Consider the following 21872-nt stretch of genomic DNA (forward strand, 5'->3'; position numbering starts at 1 on the left):
AATTGGGCCTGTGTTGCTCATGCAGAGGCACAATGGCTGGATTGATGATGTTATTCAAGTAGTAAGGCCTTGTCATTGTACCATTCACAAAGTGTAGAGCAGTTCTGTATTGACTAGACACACCTGCCCACGCTGTAACACCACCATCACCAAAGGCTCATCTGGTGACAAGAGTGGCTGATGCATAGTGTGTCGCCCAGGGCTACGGGGTACTCAGTCCCAGGCAGTGTATTGCTGGGGAGATGTCACTTGGTGGCCGTTGCCCGGTTCCGTGTCCCTGGGGACACTTTTTTAAAAGGGGTATATTTACAAGGGAGATTAAATGAACGTTTATAACTTGACACCACTTGCAGGTTGCGGCTATGTGAATGGAGCCGCCGCTGCACAGTTCTCACTACTGGGGCTGGTGTTAGTGGCAGCCCAGATGTTAGGCCCTCCACAAGCAGGGCCGGTCCCCAGAGGATGGGTTGAAATGTGCAACCCCCGTGGCAGCAGCCGGGCTGCTCGGATCCGGGTTTTCAGTGGCTCGAGGGTCTCCAGACCCAGGGGTCATGCGACCACTCAAATCAAGGGGGATATTTACAAGGGATTAAAGAGTTTGTGATGCCACCTGTGGTGAGCGGTAACTGGGGGTGAATACCGCCGCTGACGTTGGGGAGTACCCGGGGTGATAATGGGGGCAGCCAGGTGTTGGGACCCTCCACGGATAGGGGGGATGCCCCAGGACTCGGTGTGGGGTATAGGCCGTGGGATGCAGGGGTCCCTTGCGTACTCACTCAGTCCATTAAGCAGACACCGACAGCTAGATAAACCAAATCTCTGGACTCCGCTGCCGCTGAGGGGAGCTAGTTCGGGTCTTCTCCCCAATGGTGCTGCCTGATGATCCGTGACCTGCCTCCTGGCACTAAATTTACTTCTCTGGTGGTCCCGGTAGTGTGAAACTTGCAGGGTCCCGTTCCCCACTATGGCTAAGTGTGGGAGCTTGCTCTCAGGGTTCACGCTTGGGATTTTCTGGACCGTTTTGAGTGGAAAGTCCAATCCCCCGCGTTGCGCTAGTTCCCCGATTTTGGAGCGTTTGGGAACGAATCTTGAAGGCTCCGTTCTCCATGGGTAAATTATCGGGTTGCCTGAAGCTACTCCACGACCTAGGGTCCACATACCCTGTCGTGCCTTGGTCCCAGCCCGGTGATGGTACAAGGCCGCCGGCTGTCCTGCTCGACAGATCTATGTCCCTTGCCACGATCCCTGCAACCGGGGGTCCACTGCTCTGGGCCCAGACCACCGTCTGCCACCTAGACAGTTTCCTAACGGGAGTCCCCGCTCCCGACCTCCTCAGAGCTCCTTAAAGCTCGAGGGCTACTTCCAGACACACTACTGACTACTGACTACACTCCTCACCTCCCCTTCCTGACCCCCCCAGGTGGGCGACTCTATTCCACTCAAGCCGTTCACTGGTGTGTCTGGTGGGTGTGGTGCAGGGTGTATCTAGGACTTTTGATTAGCTGATGTAGGCAACACCATTTGTCAGGGACCCATAACCAAGATGGAGGTGGATACTGCATGGTAGGGTAAATTGTGCAATACCCTGTGACAACCTGATAGTCCAGGAGCGTCACAGAAGAAGGTAGGCCACACAGGGGGTTGCAGTGTAACTGGTTTCTTTACTCACAGTCAAATGGAAACTGGTCACCCGAGGAAGGCTGTTCTTGACTGCTGGTCCCCTTAGTCCCAGTGCTGGTTTAGTGACCTGGTGGCATCTTTCCCCTGCACCTGTCTTTGGTTGGTGGGTCCCCATGGCTTGAAGCGTCTGGGAGTCCCCTCCTGGTAGTCTCTCAAGGGTAGTCTGTATGACGGGGTAGTCTGTATGACGGTAGCGTAAACCCTGTGGGGTCAGAGTCTCTGGTCCTGTTCCCCGGTTCTCTCGTTGCTACTGAGTCCCGAACTATAATGTCAGTGAGGTCCTTAATGGTCCCCTCATTGTGCAGATTTTATCAGGTCTGCTTGAAGCATTTTCCTTACCTAGGATTCTGTACCCCTTCGGTGCTTTGGTTCCAGGAGCACTCCACCATACTCCATCGGCAACCACACGCCTGGGCCCTCAGGTCACCATCACACTCCTATCAGTGCTTCCACTCACTCTCCGTCCATCACCAACCGACTCTCTCCACTCAACTCTCTGACTGTCCATTGTTTGCCCCTCCGACCTGGTCGTCTAGTGGACTGGATCGGCTCCACCTCTAAGTGGCCATCCATTAGGTCCAACCCTAGTCTGGCACCAGTCTATGGGGAATTTGGGGATAAAACAGAGATTAACTGGAGTGTTTTTGTTGTTACTGGCACTGGTCTTCTGGGTCCCTGGGGATATGCTCTGCATCCTGGTGGGGATGCAGTACCTTGTAGCTCCCTGAAGGCTTCAGGGGTGCTACACATAGCACTCTCCTTGATGACTCCAACATCATTTATGCTCAGAATGAATCAACTTTCATCTGTGAACAGCACTGAAGCTCCTGGTCTCTTGTCCAACATGGATGCTCCCTGGCCCATGCAAGACGATTAGCCTGGTGGTGTGATCAGGTACCTCTACAGGTTATTTAGTACACAAACCACGTTGATGTAAACAATTTTTGAATGATCTGACATTACACTTGTGTACCTTTCACCTCACTTAAATGTGTCTGGAGTTGTGTGGCATTCATTATCTGGTTCCAAAGGGCATTGTTCACAATGAAGCGGTCATCAGTGTGGGATGTGGCCATGGAACATCCAGTTTTATGCCTTCCTGTGACTCTTTCAGTCTCTCTGCATCTCGGTTGCAACCTGCTGATGACACTGTGAGACTCTAAGCTCAGTGGCTACTTTCATCTGAGAACATCTTGCTTGAAGCCTTACAATGACGAGGTTCTGTTGATCAATTGTTCAGTGTCATCTTGATGATGTCAAAATGTGAATAGCATGATGATGAAATTTATAGGGCGATTCATGGATCAAACACCTGTTGTGAGTTTTGCCATTAAGCTCCTTGTTAGAGAACAGCAAGTTGTGCAAAAAGTACAGAAACATTGAACAGTTGGACAAGTGCATTCAAAAGTTTAGAGAAGATCACATTAAGTTCACCTGAAAATGTTAGCGTTAATATTAGGATCATTTTGAAAGTTCACACAAAAGTCAAATATTCCCAACTTTGTAAAGTAGTGTCTTTTGGGGAAACCCATGCTGCAGTTTGTGACAAATACAATCTGCTACAAAGTGTAAAAATGCATATCGAATTGTACAATTTTCAAATTCGAAGGCATGTGAGAATTTCAAGTAAATTAACTCCAGTTCAATTAATGCCAAATCAGTTTGATCATCTATAATACTTATCAATCTTTTTGTGCTAGTGCAGACAAGATAAAGGAAGAAAGTCTTTATAAATTAGAATTTTTTTTTATTTTCTATATAATTTTCTCTTAATGAGTTCAGTAGTAAAATGGTTATGAGGAACTATAACATTGTTGGCTTATTTTTAGGATAGTTTACTGATGTTTGATTGGTAGAGGCCCAACCACTCTGCACTTACTTAGGCATGGCAACTTGTCCATACAAGAAGGTGTGCCGAGTATGTCCGAGTATGGAAAAGGTCAGTGTTTATGTAAATGTGGGTGTTCTAAGGGAAAGCTCAAAAGTCTAGATGTTAGGGATTTAAATGTTAGTAAGCATGAAGTATAAAGAGTATGTAAAGGGGTTGACGAGCACATACTGATTGAGTTTTCCTATCTCCTCTGCATCGCTGAATTTTTTTTTTATAGTGACTGTGAGCTTTAATATTCCACTGCTTGGATAGAGAGATCAGATGCAATTTGTCAACAAAAACAGTAAGTGATGGTCACCAAGCACCAACAAGATGGGTAGGGAAAAGTATCCTGTTGCTGCAGAGAGGTTCCTGAGGCAAAGGTCTTGTTAGTATGGTAGAGAGCACACATGTCAATCGGAAAACTTTTCATAGTCAGAATTCTGAAGCTTGTTGTCTTTGAATGTTATATCTCGCTATGGAGTACTAGGTAAGGTAGTGGATTAATAACCGCTAGAGTCTGGGGAGTTGGGTGGTGTATTTCCTGTTGTAAAAGTGGTGCATCTTTTTAGGTGTCTGGTATAACAAAGTACCAGTATGCTAGAGGATTGCACCTCTATGACCTGTGGCTACACCTAGTATGGTAGAATTGCAAAGTTTCCGTTGGTACATCTAGATTGTGGTGGAACATCAGCAGTGTTTGAAGTACCCAAGCATCTTCAATGGAGCATACCCCTTTAATTATGAAGTTACATGTAAAACATTATATTTCCAAAATAATACATATTAATCAGTAAACAGATTCAGGGTACCATGAATATAAAACAATGCAAAAAGGAGGCCAAGTTTTCATTATCCACAGCCTAACTGGCTTTTTACTGGTGACTGGTCATTTGTGTAGCTTTGCAATTATTGTATCAGAAGAAAAAAATATAAATGATCATTATCGGTAGATATTATAAAAAGATTACGGTATATCTTCTTATAAAAGTCATGTGGATTGATAATGTATATATTTGCTGAAAATGTCACATTATAACCTGAGAAATACTTAATTCTAGCTAAAGGCATTTAACTTACAAATCAGCTTACTATCAATTAGGGAAATGTTCTTTGATATAATTTTAAGAATTTGGTTTTTAGATACACGGCAATAATCCCTAAGGATCTGTTTGCTGAAATTATGGATTTACTGAGTTAATTGGTTACATACTGTATATATTTTTCTTACACACTGAAAGCCATCATTTTATATCAGTATTATAGGAAAGTATGGTAATTACAATCAGGAATGCTATAGCTTTTAAAAAATACAATAAGCAAATAATAATAATACTCATAATTATAATAATAATTATAATAATAAATATAGCGCTGGTGTATTTTGATGCATGCTACACTCCGTAATCTAACACAATGGTAAATTATAAATTATACAATAACATAACTTCAAATGGGTTGTCTGTTTTTCCTTTTTATCTGTCAAAGTATGCTAAGTAGCAATTAAGAAAACTTTGTGGTAGCCCTATTGTCCCAATTCTGTGCTGTGCCTGGTACTCACTTGGCTCCTGCTTTTTGTTTGCATTGCTTTGCAGGGTCGGTGTGGTATCGATGCTTTAAATTTCATTTTGAAAGTTTCAATTCACATAATGCCCGGCATTAAGTCATTCTGCTCACTGTTCAGATTTAGGCTAGTTTCACACATCTGGCATTTCGCCGGATTGCTGGATCCGGCTCATTCCAGTACAGTACAATAGCATCATGGCTAGAGATGAGCGATGTTCAAGGTTCGAGGTTCGCCAATTTCATGTTCGAGTGATTTTGGGGGGGTGTTCGAGATTCGAACTCGAGCTTTTTACTAAAAGCTCGACAGTTCGAGTTATGTTCGAGAACGGTTCGATCATCATAAACGTGGCTTTTCACAGTAAGGCTATGTGCACACGTTGCTATCTGCATGCGTCCTGCATCCCCAGTACAATCCCTGTCCCTTTCCTACTCACCGATCACGGGCGCCTCGCTCCACGTCTGTCACAAATCTGTGGTGTCTTTTCCTCTTTAGAAAATAGCTGCCGCTTCATTAGTCAATTAGTTATTCCATGCTTTCCCCGCCCACCGGCGCCTATGATTTATCTTTATCATTAGAAGCAGTAGACTAGCGGATAGAGCGCTCGCATAAGAAGCATGAGGTCATGAGTTCTAGTCCTGGTAAAGAATTTTTTTTAATTTTAATTATATTTATAATATATTATAATATATTTATAATAATTTTATAATTATAATTTAATTATGCACTGAGGGGAAGAGCCGGACATCAGCTGTGAGCTCTCTCTCTCTCTCTTTCTCTCTCTCCTTTCTCTTTCCTTTCTCTCTCTTTCTCCTTTCTCTCTCTCTCTACTTTCTTTCGCTTCTTTCTCTTCTTTCTCCTTTCTCTTTCTCTTCTTTCTCCCTCTTTTCTTTCTCTCTTTCTCTCTTCCTTCTCTCTTTCTCTTCTTTCTCCTCTTTCTCTCTCTCTTCTTTCTCTCTTTCTCTCTCTTTTTCTCTCTCTCTCTTCTTTCGCTCTTTCTCTCTCTTCTTTCTCTCTTTCTCTCTCTTCTTTCTCTCTTTCTCTCTCTTCTGTCTCTCTTTCTCTTCTTTCTCTCTTTCTCTCTCTCCTCTCTCTCTCTCTCTTTTCTTTCTCTCTCTCCTTTCTCTCTCCTTTCTTTCTCTCTCCTTTTTCTCTCTCTCCTTTCTCTCTCTCCCTTCTCTCTCTCCTTTCTTTCTCTCTCTCTCTTTCTCTCTCTCTTTCTCTCTCGCTTTCTCTATCTCTCTCCTTTCTCTCTCTCCTTTCTTTCTCTCTCTTTCTCTATCTCTCTTTCTCTCCTTTCTCTCTCTCTCTCTCCTTTCTCTCTCTACTTTCTTTCTCTCCTTGTTCTCTCTCTTCTTTCTCTCTTTCTCTCTCTCTTCTTTCTCTTTCTCTTTTCCCTCTTTCTCTCTCTCTTCGTTCTCTCTTTCTTCTTTCTCTCTTTCTTCTTTCTTTCTCTCTCTTCTTTCTCTCCTTTCTCTCTCTCCTTTCTTTCTCTTCTTTCTCTTCTTTCTCCTCTTTCTCTCTCTTCTTTCTCCCTCTCTTTCTCTCTCTCTTCCTTCTCTCTTTTTCTTCTTTCTCTCTCTTCTTTCTCCTCTTTCTCTTCTTTCTCTCTTTCTCTTTCTCTTCTATCTCTCTTTCTCTCTCTTCTTTCTCTCTTTCTCTCTCTTCTCTTTCTCTCTCTATTCTTTCTCTCTTTCTCTTCTTTCTCTCTATTCTTTCTCTCTCTTCTTTCTCTCTCTTCTTTCTCTCTTTCTCTCTCTCTTCTTTCTCTCTCTCCTTTCTCTCTCCTTTCTCCCTCTCTCTCTCTCCTTTCTCTCTCTCCTTTCTTTCTCCCTCTCCTTTTTCTCTCTCTCCTTTCTCTCTCTCCTTTCTCTCTCTCCTTTCTCTCTCTCTCCTTTCTTTCTCTCTCTTTTTCTCTCTCTATTTCCTTTCTCTCCTTTCTTTCTCTCTCTCTTTCTCTATCTCTCCATCTCTCCTTTCTCTCTCTCCTTTCTCTCTCTCTCCTGTCTCTCTCTCCTTTATTTCTCTTCTTTCTCTCTATACTTTCTTTCTCTCCTTTCTCTATCTCTTCTTTCTCTCTTTCTTTTCTTTCTCTCTTTTTTCTCTCTTTCTCTCTCTCTTCTTTCTCTCTCTCTTCTTTCTCTTCTTTCTCTCTTGCTCTCTCTCTCTTCTTTCTCTCTTTCTCTCACTTTCTCTCTCTTCTTTCTCTCTCTTCTTTCTCTCTCTTCTTTCTCTCTCTTTCTTTCTCTCTCTCTTCTTTCTCTCTCTCTTTCTCAGACCTGGCGATGATCAGCTGATGCGGTCATCTGACGGAATAAACTGACACTATAAGTCGAGCGGTGAGGCCTGCTTTTTACCGCCCGGCCGGCTAAACTATCAGCTGATGCCGTCGGACAGTAGTCTGCACTGAAGTGTGTAGTTTTGTTTTTTTTTGTTTTTTTTTGCACTGATGCATCAGCTGATTGTATAAAAGCCATTTATACAACCAGCTGCTGTGTCATGTGATTCAAGCCCTTGAACCTGGCCAGTTGATAATATACAGTTAGCCCCATCCCCATTATTATCCAGCGAGCCACCCGTCACCAGGGCAGCTGGAAGAGTTGGATACAGCGCCAAAAGATGGCGCTTCTATGATAGACAGCAGCTACAGAACTACAAGGCTCAGCATACTCAATCCAGGACTGTATGCAGGAGTTTTTTGCCCACCAAAAAAATTACATGAGTTTCGCCATATTTTTGTATGCTAGCCAGGTAGAGCAGGCAGGTACGGCTGCCACCAACCTTCAGCTGCCTATTTGTACCCGTCTGGGAACAAAAAAAACAGGGAAGCCCTTTTTTTAATTATTTCATGAATTTCATGAAATAATTAAAAAAAATCGACATGAGCTTCGCCCCATTTTTGTGTCCTCCAGGTACAGCTAGGCAGCTGGGGATTGGAATCCGCAGCACAGGTTAGCCCGAGCTTTCTGGGCCCCTCTGCTGCAAATTGCAATCTGCAGCCGCCCCAGAAAATGGCGCTTTCATAGAAGCGCCATCATCTGGCGCTGTATCCAACTCTTCCAACAGCCCTGGAGCCGGGTGGCTTGCTGGGTAATTATGAGTTAATACTAGCTTTGTTTTAATAGCTAGTATTAAGTCAGAGATTCTTAATGTCAGGCAAGTTTGACCCAGCCATTAAGAATCTCCAATAAAGGGTTAAAAAAAAGACACCACACAGAGAAAAAATACTTTAATAGAAATAAATACACAGACACACTTAGAGACTCCATGTTTATTACTCCCTCTTATCCCTCCACGATCCTGCTCTTCTGTCTTCTTTATCCTTCAACCCATGCAGCTCTGCTACATCAGTAGCGCTGCATGGGAGAAAGACGCTGCTGTTCCCGTGCAGTTTTTTCACTCCGTGAGTGACCAGAAGCTGTTCCTTGTTAGCGGTGACGTCTCCGCTGACAGGCGCGTTGCTATAGCAATGGTGATCTCCGTTATTGACCGGCTGTGGCGGCCGGTGAATAACGGAACGGGGAACCAGAACGGGGAGTTGACCGTGTGCCAGAACATGTTGCCGGTACACGGAGATACACAAACAATCACCACGTACTGGAGAGATGCACTGACAGGTCCTAGCATGACGTCAAAGCCATGTGACCAGTCTGTAGCCAATGAGATAATAGACACATGACTAGTCACATGGCTATTTTGACATCACGATAGGTCCTATGCTGGTGCTGGTTACCGGGAGGACGCAGCGATTATCGGAAGGAAAAGTGGCGGGAGACAGAGTGCAGGACGCATCGCGGGGACAGGTAAGTGTTATGGCAATGTTTATTAACTGTATCTGTACATTTATAATGTGTTTTTATGTGTTTGCCTCCCATTGGTTTCAATGGGGTTCGAGAGGTTCGTCGAACGGTCCGCCGAACCGAACTCGAATGTGGCCTCCGTTCGACGAACCGAGTCGAACTCGAGCCTCTAGAGGTTGGCTCATTTCTAATTGTGGCACCTCCAGTCACATCCTCCGGTCACATAACACTGGATTGGAGTGTGCCGCATCCAGCAATCTGTAAAAATGCTGGATGTGTGAAACTAGCCTAAAGGGTACTTTACACGCTGCGACATCGCAACCGATATATCGTCGGGTTCACGTTGTTAGTGACACACATCCGGCACCGGTAACGACATCACAGCGTGTGACACAAATGAGCGACGATCTACAAGCGCAAAAACGTGAAAAATCGTTGATCATTGACACGTCGTTCATTTCCTTAATATCGCTGCTGCCACAGGTACGATGTTGTTTGTTGTACCTGCGGCAGCACACATCGCTGTGTGTGACACCGCAGGAACGACAAACATCTCCTTACCTGCGTCCACCGGCAATAAGGAAGGAAGGAGGTGGGCCGCCCCTCCGCCCCTCCGCTTCTATTGGCCGGCCGCTTAGTGACGCCGCATTGACGTCGCTATGATGCCGAACACCCCTCCCCCTTGAAGGAGGGATTGTTCGGTGGTTATAGCGATGTCGCTGCACAGGTATGTGCGTGTGACACTGCCGTAGCGATAATGTTCACTACGGCAGTGATCACCACATATCGCACGAGCGACGGGGGCGGGAGCTATCGCGCTCAACATCGCTAGCAATGTCGCAGCGTGTAAAGCACCCTTAAGAATGTGTTTGCAATCTGGATCCAAGCATGCATGTGTAAACCCAGTAATTGTTTTATAGATCTTTGCATTCTTGCAAGTTAAATGGAAAACAACTACAGTAGAATGTGGATGAATATTTGTGCTGATGTCCAGCCAACCGTGTATCGATTTGAAGGCATTAAACCATATGACCTATGGCCATAAAATTAGCAAAGTGATACACAGGAAAAAGGAGAGTAGATAAAGGTTCAGCTCAGTGTGGGCGCAACATCTGAGTGGGCCCCTTACTATATCATTCTGATTACATCTATGGTGGTGAGTCGCCCACCACAGTGCCGCAGCAGTCGCCTGCGGGACACTGCGGGGACTTCTCTGTAGGGACCCTTCCGGCAACAGGTATGTCAGGTTAACTTTTATAGGAGTCGTGACGCCACTCTCGGTTTTGCGGTCAGTTTAGCGAGCGTCTGGGACTGATGGTAATTGCAGTTAGATGGTGTGGCCTTCCAAGAGTGAGGCTGGCCGCCCCAGGAGCTCGGGTATATATGTGTGGAACCACAGGTCGCAGAAGAACTCACACAGTCCAGAATGTCTTTCACGGTTTTTACTCACGTTCAGTTGTTCACTGTGAGGTAACCCGGGCGATGCTGAGACAAACTGCAGGGAGAACCAGAGTATCCTTCAGGCTGGACCAGGGGTGACTGTCAACTCGCCTTCCTAGCCCTTCTTGTTTTAGATGACCCCTGACTTGAAGTATTGCGGGAATCATCCAGGGAAGTCGCATCTGCCTTTTCTCCCCTTTCTGGCCCGTTTGCTGGCAGTGTGGACCGAGTAAAGATGGTTTCTTGTCCTGTCTCACTTATGGGCCCCCTCATTGCTGCTGATGCTGTGGACTCTGTATTAGTTGGTGAGGCACATCCAGCACCCTTACCGGCAGGTTTAGCAGCTCGAATAAATGGATTGCTGCTCTAGGGACCTGTTTCCCCATGCGGGCCTGGTCTACCAGGAGTCCCCGTACTCAATCACCTTGCTTCTTCCTGAGGTGTCTTTTAGGCTGACTGTGTGGCAACCGAACTCCCCCGCCGACAGCCACCACTGACTAGTGACACCGCGCACGTCCTCCTTCTGCGACTGCACACTGCGCTTCCTCACTTCAGACTGGTTCACTACTGTCTCCCCTTTGTGCCTGCCACTGCAACCCAGCAATCAGCTTCTCAACCGCACCCCATGAATGGAGGTGGAGGCCACGCCCCCTCCTGGGTCTGCCCAGGGGTCCCTTCAAGGAATGTGTGAGACCTGGTCACTATGTGTCTGTGTGTCCACACCCTATTGAAGCCATCAGGATTACCTGTTTGCACTCACCCAGTGTGGGTGCAGTACTCAGTGGTGCCTGACCAGGTCAAGGTTATCAGAGTTATAGGGTATTGGTGTGCACTCAGCTAGAGTATGGTTTCATTAGAGGTGCTAGTGTGGGGTCAATAGTCCCAGAACGTATTATGTAATAGACACTGCACTCTCTTGTTGATAAAATGAAGACAAAAAGTTTTTTTCTTTGCAAAAAAGTGATTATTTATTTGATGGCGACAAAAGATGGTGGACGTTTCGGCCCAACGGCCTTTATCATGTATAGTCGCTCCACAAGAGGGCTGTTTCAGAAGAGATGAAGATAATGGAGCAGGATGGAAGGAGTACCACCAAGAATAGTTTATGATACAAGATTTTCCAGAGGATGAAGTCTAGAAGCAGGTTAGATTTCCTTTGGCTGGAAGGAATTTGTGTACATGTATTCCAATGGAAGAGATTTCTAGCTTTTATCTTTATATATTCATGTGGATCACATAGACGTTTGGGTGGTTGTAAGAGAACATGTATATAAACACCATCTGATAAAGGCTCCTGCAGACTTCTCTCATGTGGAGGAGGAGGTTTTTGACATTGGTGGGGTGGATATTTTCCTTCTGCACGCCACCTTCCCAGGATATGGCCGTCAGTCTGGGCTACGGGGGCTGTACAGAATCATGTGATCCTGATACTTGACTAGTCAGACTGGACCATGTGGAAGACAGGGTGGTGCTGGCAAACAGACAGGAAGCATTACATGCTATCCAGATCACAACCTGCACATACTGTTCTGGCTTAAACAGTGGTGTCCCATGCCCTCCTGCAAAGTGAGACAGGAAGCTAGGTCTAGGTGATAAGTGTCTTTGCTGTGGTCCCACAGCAGGCTTAGTTTGCCCTGGCTCACGGCCATGGCCTTTGTGTGTACCACCATCAGCGGGACGTCCACTTCAATGTCCCTTACCACAGACCTTATGCATTTTAAATTTTGTAAGCAGCTAAGAGTGGTATTATTAGAGACTAGAATTTTTTTTTTTTGCTATAAGCCTACAATCCCAGACTACAGGACCATAATATACATTGCCTATTGCAGAATCTCACCCAACACTAATGGCAAGCTAAGAGCGGTATAATTAGAGAATAGAATTATTTTTTTTAGCTAGCAGAACACTGTGTAATACATGACCCCTACTCCAGAATCTCAATCCAAAATAATCACAAACTAAGAGCAGTATTATTACAGAATTGAATTGATTTTTTAGCTAACAACACCATGGTCTGGAAGGTTAGAATCCCTGCCTATATGTGTCGCGGGCGGAGGAGGGGACGCTGCGCTCTCCCACTGCTCGGGTCCGGCTGCCGCGGCTGCTGCGGCTGCTGCGGCCTGCTGCTGCTCGGTGACTCAAGCGATGGGCCGGATCCCGGGGACTCGAGCGGCGCTCCTCGCCCGTGAGTGAAAGGGGTTTGGTTGTTGGGATAGTTTATTGTCCGTGACGCCACCCACGGTTGTGGTGATTGTGTGGATATCACCGCTGCTCTGTATGGGGATCCCGGGAGCGGTGACAGGGAGCAGCAAAGTTGTTAGTTCTCCCCTCCGTGGGTAGGGGGTGGTTGTCCCGGGGCCCAGTGATGAGGTGGGGGATGCTGGATGGCAGGGCCGGTGCAGGGTTTGGTGGGGTGCAGGGACGCGGGGGCAGCGCTGTGCCTCACGGCACTGTGGTACTCACTCAGCCTGAGACAGTGACACAGTTCTCGGTAAAACACACGGCTGGAAAGACGGTTCCCACGGACGGCTGCTGTTGCTTTTTCCCGGTAGTTGACGGTGACGGTCCCTTTTCCTGCACCTAAGTCTATGTTGGTAGCGATGGGTTCCCACCGGTAACCCGCTCCCCGGCTTGGATATGTGCTGGAGGAGCCCCTCTTTGCCCGCAGGCGCTGGCCCTGAGAAACTGGTGCCTTGGCGGTGGCGGTGTCTCTCTCTAACGGTTGGACTGTTGCCTTCAATCGGGACTTGGTTGTTGGGAGACCCAGAGGTCCCCTTCACTGACGGATTTGGCAAATTCACGGCGACTCCTAGCCTTGCCGGGATCCGAAAGGCCCCTGCCAATGGTGCTGGTTTCTCTTCGTATACCGCTCCGGTACCGCCGGGCCACCACCCGTCCACGGTCCTTTCGGCAACCTCCAAGCAGCCTCTCCTGCAGACAGTCACCGCCGTCTGCCAACCTTGCTGTTCTGAGTCCAGGGCACACACCCGGACCAACTTCAGGCTTTCTCAACTGTCACCTTTACTGTCACTACTCTCACTTGCTCCTCTACCCCTTTCTTCCACTTCCCTCACTGTTCTGCCTGGTTTTCCTGCCTCCAGGGCTGTGTACTCCTTGGTGGGCAGAGCCAACCACCTGGCCCACCCCCTGGTGTGGACATCAGCCCCTGGAGGAAGGCAACAAGGATTTTTGTGTAGCTTTGGTGTACCTATCCGGGGTGTAGGGTGTGGTGGTGTTATGACCTGTGACCCCTGGCTTGCCCAGGGCGTCACATTCCCCCTTAGCAAAATGCAGACTGTCCGCGGGCTGCCCGTCCAACACCGGTTTTATTTATTTATTTTTTTTTTTCTGAAAAGAGGTAAAACATTTGAACAATTAGAAAAACATCATCCCACAGCGGGAGGTACGGTACTTAAACGTTGCAAAACATTAAAACGGTTGCTACTGCCGCTCTCTCCCACCCAAGTAACCTGGCCCTGATGCTGCCCCTAAAACCCAGGCAGCACCCCTTGACCCCAGTCCTGCACCAAGTTACCCGAGCGGGATCTGTCCTTCCCCTCCAGAGGGTAGCCACCGGTTCCTGTGGTGGCTGGGCCCCAGCCTGCTCCACTGCGGGCCCTCCCTCCAACCTGCCTCTCCAGAGGCGGTAACGGTTAGCTGCAACAAAACATTTTTATTTACAAGCCACTAATGTTTGTTGTTGTCCTGCAAGTTCTCCGGCTTCTCCTCCGGTTCATCCTCAGTCGGAATTTTTTCGTGTTCAAGGACCGTCCCTTCCTACAGCTCCAGGGCACGGCTATGGGGGCTGCTTGTGCACCCTCATATGCCAACCTTTTCCTGGGCCTGTGGGAAAGGGATACGGTCCTTGACACTGAGGGACATGGGGCAGTCATCTCCTGGATGCGCTACATAGATGACATCCTGTTCATCTGGCAGGGCTCCACATCACAGCTTGACACCTTCCTTGGCCTCCTCAATCACAACAACAGGAACATTAGACTGACATGGAAGTATCGTCGAGATACAATTGATTTCCTGGACTTATCTATTTCTGTTATGCCTGATGGCTCATTACATACTGACATTTTTCGTAAGAGCACCTCCACCAACTCCATCCTTCATTTCTCCTCTTCACATCCCTTGCAGCTTAAGCGCTCTATCCCAGTCGGGCAGTTTCTCCGGGCTCGGAGAATTTGTTCTGATGACACTACATTTCATCGGCAGGCATCAGTTCTGTCGCGCCGATTTTGTGATCGGGGCTACAGGCCTACAGACATCACTGCTGGGTATGAACGTGCCTGTCAGACTACAAGACAGTCTTTGCTCTCCAGAAATCGATCTCGTGGCGGTTCTGCCGATCAAACCATCCGGTTTATTACCACGTTTAACGCAGAATCCCATGAGATCCGTAATGTTCTGGAGAAACACTGGTCTGTGCTACTTACCGACAGGGATTTGCGCTTGGCTCTTACCCCACATCCAGCTATTACATGGCGTAGATCTCGTAATCTTAAGGACATGTTGACTAAGAGCCATTATATCTCTCCTCGCAGTAAATTTATTTTTGATAGTCGTGGCCCTCCTTGGGGCTCTTCACCTTGCGGTACATGCTCTGCTTGTCCGTTTATTCCTAAGAAATTTGATTTTCTGAGCTCCTGTGGTGGTAAGACCTTCAGAATTGTTCACTCCATTTCTTGTGGTACGGAGGCAGTCATTTACCATCTCACCTGCCCATGTGGTCTTATTTATATTGGCATGACAACACGTACTTTGCGTGTCCGTACCCAAGAACATGTGCGTGACATTAGGAATGCGGCTAAGTCTTTAGAACCCGAAAAATTAAAGACTATTCCTAAACATTTTCGGGCTTGTCATGGATGCAGTCCCCGAGGCCTCTGTGTGCGTGGAATCGATCGCGTTTACATCGGCTCTAGGGGGGGTGATGTCAAACGTAAACTCTTGCAAAAGGAGACAAGATGGATGACGGTTTTGGGGACTGTTGCTCCATTGGGCCTCAATGAGGCGGTTAGCTTTAAATCTTTTTTGTAAACAGCGCGAATTTTATGGTGGGTCTTTTGTGTTTTTTCTTTCGGGGTTTTAATTGTCATTCTTTTTCTTAGGCGCCCATTCGCATCTTTGTTGCAGTTCATGCCATCACTTGGGACGTCGGGGACAATTGCCTTGTGGAGTGCAGCTTCATATGGACCCCTTCCCTTTGTATCTTTATTCCGGATTGGATACAGTCTGCATGATTATTTATTCTGTGTTTGAAACACTGTATATGTCATTATTGGTATTGAATATCTTTGATATGTACTCACTCTCTGTATATAAATGTGTGTATATATATATATGCTGATGTCCTTATGATACGTACATGCTCCATGGTTTTCTTACTACACACTAGACTCCATTTATTATATAGGGAAAATGTATTTCCCGTATATTCATGTGTGTTTGGACCCATAGCTCTTGTGAGCATGTCCTTCATGCACACATTTTGGCCATATGTCTTTCCTCTTTATCTAGGGGGTGACATACATGCATGCACCTTCTGTACCTTGATATATTTTGACTAGGACATATTCTGTCCCTCATATGGACATATACTTTGATACGTACATGCTCTATGGCCCTTTTACTACACATTAACCTTCATTTATTATATATGGTGAATTTATTTCCTGTATATTTATGCGGTTTAGCATCTATATTGCATGTGAGCATGTCCCTTATGTACACACATTTTTTGTTAATATACTTTTTCGTCCTTTCCAGAGGGCGACATATATACATGTAATTTCTGTACTCTTGATATATTCTAACCATGACATATTCTGTCCCTCTATATGGATGTATACTATCCCCCCTGCAGCATTTGGCTGCAGTAGTTATCGATTTGTTTATTCCTGAACGTCAGCTGTTAATACTATTGTGTTTACACATTCGTGCCTTACTATCAGCTCCCCATGACGTTCTTGGTTTCTCCTCCATTCATTACTCATTTGATTGGCACAGACGCGCCCCTGTCAGGCGCTGTTAATACTATTGTGTTCACACATTCGTGTCTTACTATCAGCTCCCTATGACGTCCTTGGTCCCTCCTCCATTCATTACTCATTTGATTGGCACAGACGCGCCCCTGTCAGGCGCTGTTAATACTATTGTGTTTACACATTCGTGCCTTACTATCAGCTCTCCATGACGTCCTCGGTCCCTCCTCCATTCATTACTCATTTCATTGGCACAGACGCGCCTCTGTCATGCGCTGCCTCCTCCCCCCTGCGGCCTGGGCTCGGGCGGGTCCCTACGCTGAACGTGGGAATGAAGTCACTTCCTTCTCACGCTCATGATCATGGGACTCGGCGTGCCCTGCCGTTCGGGGGGGCGTGGCAACATGACGCTGCGCGCGCCGATTTGCTAATGGGCTCCTACACTTCCCTACTTATACCCTTCACTTATAACCTATAGCCACGCCTCCTGACGAAGCCTTCGGCGAAACGCGCGTCGAGGCCCCGCCCCCACGCCCGGACACATCCACCATCTCTGCTCTGACATGACGCAAGGTAATACTGACTAATTACTTATGCCCCCTTGCCATTGGGACTTCTTAGGGGATTCTACAGATCTCCTACTTATTACTCCATTCTTTACACTGTCCCTTTTGACTTTTCACGGGCCATTTTACACCTTGTACAATCCTCCATTATATTGCTGCCTGTCAGCAGGTTTTGCCATCTGGTGGTGTGTCCTGGTATTGCTGTGGGTTGTTTCCTGGCAGGCTGTTTCCATCTAGCCTGCCTCCACTGTGTGTCCTGTATCACCTTTATGTACAATTAATAAATCTTGTATTTCACTTTGATTATCCGTGGTCCTCTCTCTTTTGTATCCCCACCTCTATTTTTGGTAAATTGGGGCTACATTATTTTAGGTTTTATATTTCTTGTGGACCTCTTCCGGTTATAGGAAAGGTTGTTTAGGTTAAGTTCTCCGGCTTGTCCATAGAGAGTTCCCTATGCAAAACTTTTCAAACGGTCCCCACGGGGACAACGGTGCCGGCAACGGCCGGTTCCAATCACGGTGCTGACAATCAGGTTACTGTTCGGTAATCATTTTCATTTTTATCTTTCAACACTTTCAAAAACTTTCAAACACACAGACTTCTGGTCCCAACGGGGACTGTGCAACGGTGCTCCGCTGCCCTTACTCCGATTCTTCATCATCGCTTGAGGGAAGGGGTGTAGCACTCACACGGGCTTCTTGGCTGCCCCTCAATTTTGCATCTAGGGCGAACCACCCCCTCTCTCCACAGTGCCGGGTGTACTGGACCAGGTCGCCCGGAATCAGGTTCCAACCTGGGTGCTCCTCCGGGAGATGGGCATTCACATCCCGCCGGGCTATGAACACTTCAGCCTCCAGGCCCGGTTCGTAAATAAATCCATAGCCCCGGCGGACATCAAACCGCCTCACCTGCCCTTCATACAACGGGCCCCGGACACGGAAAGTTGCCTGACGGAGGTTCTCTTTTTCCCAGGTTGCACAGGCCACCAACTCCGCCTTCTTCCTTTCCCTCTCCTCGATCTCCAGGCCCAACGGTACCGGCTCCCTGTCCCAGTACGGCGCTGCTGCGAGCTCCGGCGCACGGGTCGGGCCCCGCGGGACGTTTTGGACACTGCCCACTGTTAGGGATCTGGGCGGCAGGTCCCGCGGCTTCTTGGCCTTGGACGCCGCCTTGCAGCGGCAACCCGGCGCAACCTCAGCCGAGGTGTGGGGGATGGGCACAGGGGTTTTCCGCTGCTGGGCCTTTGGCACAGAGCGGGCTATCGGCTCCGGCTCGGGGGACTTCTCGGGGGACGCCTCCGGTTCGGTTTTCGGGGCTTTCCATGGCAGCACCTCCGGTCGACTACGGGCTCCGGCTACAGGTCGGCCCGCCTGGGCGGGTATGCTGGGTATCGCTACTTGGTTGTTGGGAGACCCAGAGGTCCCCTTCACTGACGGATTTGGCAAATTCACGGCGACTCCTAGCCTTGCCGGGATCCGAAAGGCCCCTGCCAATGGTGCTGGCTTCTCTTCGTATACCGCTCCGGTACCGCCGGGCCACCACCCGTCCACGGTCCTTTCGGCAACCTCCAAGCAGCCTCTCCTGCAGACAGTCACCGCCGTCTGCCAACCTTGCTGTTCTCAGTCCGGGCACACACCCGGACCAACTTCAGGCTTTCTCAACTGTCACCTTTACTGTCACTACTCTCACTTGCTCCTCTACCACTTCCTTCTACTTCCCTCACTGTTCTGCCTGGTTTTCCCACCTCCAGGGCTGTGTACTCCTTGGTGGGCGGAGCCAACCGCCTGGCCCACCCCCTGGTGTGGACAACAGCCCCTGGAGGAAGGCAACAAGGATTTTTGTGTAGCTTCGGTGTACCTATCCGGGGTGTAGGGTGTGGTGGTGTTATGACCTGTGACCCCTGGCTTGCCCAGGGCGTCACATATGCTTCTAATGCACTATGCCTACTCCAGACGCTTGACTGACAATAAATGCAATTAACAGCGCTATTATTAGAGAATAGATTCATTTTTTAGCAGCAGGAGTGTGTAAAAGGATAGAATCACTGCTTACAACCCTGTAACACATGAACCATACTCCAGCAGCTTGCCCTACACTAAATGCAGCTAAGAACATTATTATTATTAGATAATAAGTGAAATATTTTAGGTATCATCAGCAGCAAGGTGTGTAAGGCTAGAATCACTGCTTACAGCCCTGTAACACACGACCCCTACTCCAGCAACTTGCGCTACACTAAATGCAGCTAAGAGCATTATTATTAGAAAAAAAAATGAAATATTGTATCAACAGCATGCTGTGTAAGACTAGAATCACTGCCTACAGGCCCGTAACACACAGTCCCTACTCCAGAATATCAATCCAAAATTGATTGCAAACTAAGAGTGATATTGTTAGAGAATAGAATTGTTTATTTTAGCTCGCAGCAAGCTAAGTAAGGCATGAATCCCTGCCTATAGGCCTGTAATACACAATCTCTACTCCAGGATCTTAATCCAAAATTAATTGCAAACTAAGAGTGGTAATTTTAGAGAATAGAACTGATTTTTTTAGCTAACAGTAGCTAGCAGTATGCTGTATATGTGGCGCCCCTGACCTAGTCAGGCGCCACTGAGTACTGCACCCATGCTGGGAGAATGCAAACAGGTAATCCTGAAGGCTGGAATAGGGTGTTTACGCACGGACACATAGCAACCAGGTCTCACACAATCTAGAGGGGACCCTTGGGCAGACCCAAGAGGGGGCGTGCATCCACATCCAATCAAGGGGTGCGGTAGAGAGGCTGGAAGCTAGGTTGCAGTGGCAGTCAGAAAGAGGAGCTGGAGGTAGCCAGCTTGAAGCGGAGGCGCCGGAGAGCGGACACGCTAATCAGACCCTGCACGTGTCATAGCCGTTGGCGGGGGAGAACGGTCACCAGAAGTTGGACAGAAAGATGCTGAGGAAGCCTTTTGGTCAGAAAGACACTGAGGAAGTCAGCTGGTGTGTACGGAGACTTCTGGTGGCTAGGCACGCATTGGGAACAGGTCCCTAGAGCCACACTTCCATTTAGTGGTCTACTAAACCTGCCGGTGGGGTGGACCACAAGTCCCACACCAACCAAAACCGAGTCCGAGCATCAGCAGCAACGAAGGGGCCCATAAGGAGGATTGAGCCTGGAACCATCTTCCTTGGTCCACGCTGCCAGCAAACGAGCCAGAAAGGGGAGAAAAGGCAGTTGCGACTTCCCTGGATGAATCCCACGGTACTGTAAGTCACGGGTTGTCCAAAACAAGAAGTGCTAGGAAGGCAAGTTAACGGCTACCCTTAGACCAGCCTGAAGGATACCTGGTTCCACCTGGTGTATCTCAGTATCGCCCGGGTTACCTCACACCACCAGCTGAATGTGAGTAAACAAGTTGAAAGACACTTTGGACTGAGACTGAGTTCTTCTGCGACCTGTTGTTCTACACACATACACCCGAGCACCTGGGGCCAGCCTCACTCTCGGGAGGCCCCACCATCCAACTGCAGATTCCATCAGCCTCAGATGCTTGTTAAACTGCAGTGGCGGTCACCTATAACCCTGACCGCAAACCGAGAGTGACGTCACGACTCAGAAGTAAATAACCTGACATACCTGTTGCCAGAGAAGATCCCAAAGAGTAGTCCCTGTGGTGTCCCTGGAGGTGGAGCGGTGTCCCTGGGGCGAACGCCACAGCGGTGGGCGACTCATATAAGACTACAATCCCTGCCTACATGCCTCCAATGCACTATGCCTACTCCTTCAGCTTGCCCTATACTAAATGCAGCTAAGAGCAGTATTAATAGAGAATGGATTACAGTTTTTAGATATCAGCAGCACAGTCTTTAAGGATAGAATTCCTGGTTACATGCCTCTATAGGGGGTTAGGGTTAAGCCCCCACCCCCCTGCAGAAGTAGCCGACACACTGATGGTCTATGTAACAAAGTATAAAATATCAATGCATTGTGTAAAATCGCCACCAGGTGGCAGTGTAGCAGCACAGTTGTTGTGGCACCTGGGTGGGCAGGGAGAGAGTAGTAGGGGGTGGAGATTAGGGGATATATAAGGGAAAGATAATGGTAAGGGGAGGGCAGAGTCCCACTGTAGAAACAGTGCTAATAACCCAATTAGAAGATCCTGACCATAAGCATCACCCCTGCGGCCGTGACACAAGGGGCTCCGTCTGGATTGTTGAACTGCGTCCCTAAGAAGAAGGTTTTAGTCTGGCGTCCATATTACCCGGTTCATGATACTCAATGACTTCCCCACTAAGTGAAGGTTAGTGCACCCTCAAGGAGTAGGGTATGGCTGGATGGCCTGGGCACAGATTGGAGATCCCTGTCGGTTTCGGTCCTTTTTACGTGTTAGCGTTCCCTGTGGGTAGAGTGAAGTGGCTCAACAGACTTAATGAACTGGTCGGTGCCAGTGTGAAGTACTGTATCATGAAGGAATGAGAGGCCTAGAGGTGTCAGACAGAACCCAGGTGCCTGGAATACGGACTGCTGCTAAATTGTGTATCACAAGAAAGAGTGAAAGGAACCCCTATGGGAAGTGTACCGATACTGGCGAAGAGCGGACCGAAGTGATGCAGAAGTTGAAGAAAAATAAAGTTTGCATGTTTAACCCTAGAACGCATACCTGGGGCCTTGCAGGCCTGCTAGGTTACTTGTTTTCTATGGTAGATTTCTATGGTTGTGCGTTCTAGGGTTAAGAGAAGAAACTTTGTCTGAGAATGTGAAAATGTTGTTGCTTGAACTTTTGCGGAGTTCTCCTGTGTGTGGTGTGGCGATGGGGAGGCCAGGGGTTAACGGACAGCTGCGCTGCGGACTGTTGACCCCTGCAACTGTAACTAATATCACTGCCTGCCCAGTGCCTACCACCACACTTCTAATACACTATGCCTACTGCAGAAGCACGCTACACTAATTGCAAAATAAGAATGGTATTTTATATT

Source organism: Anomaloglossus baeobatrachus, chromosome 1 (assembly GCF_048569485.1).
Source record: "Anomaloglossus baeobatrachus isolate aAnoBae1 chromosome 1, aAnoBae1.hap1, whole genome shotgun sequence".
Lineage (NCBI taxonomy): Eukaryota > Metazoa > Chordata > Amphibia > Anura > Aromobatidae > Anomaloglossus > Anomaloglossus baeobatrachus.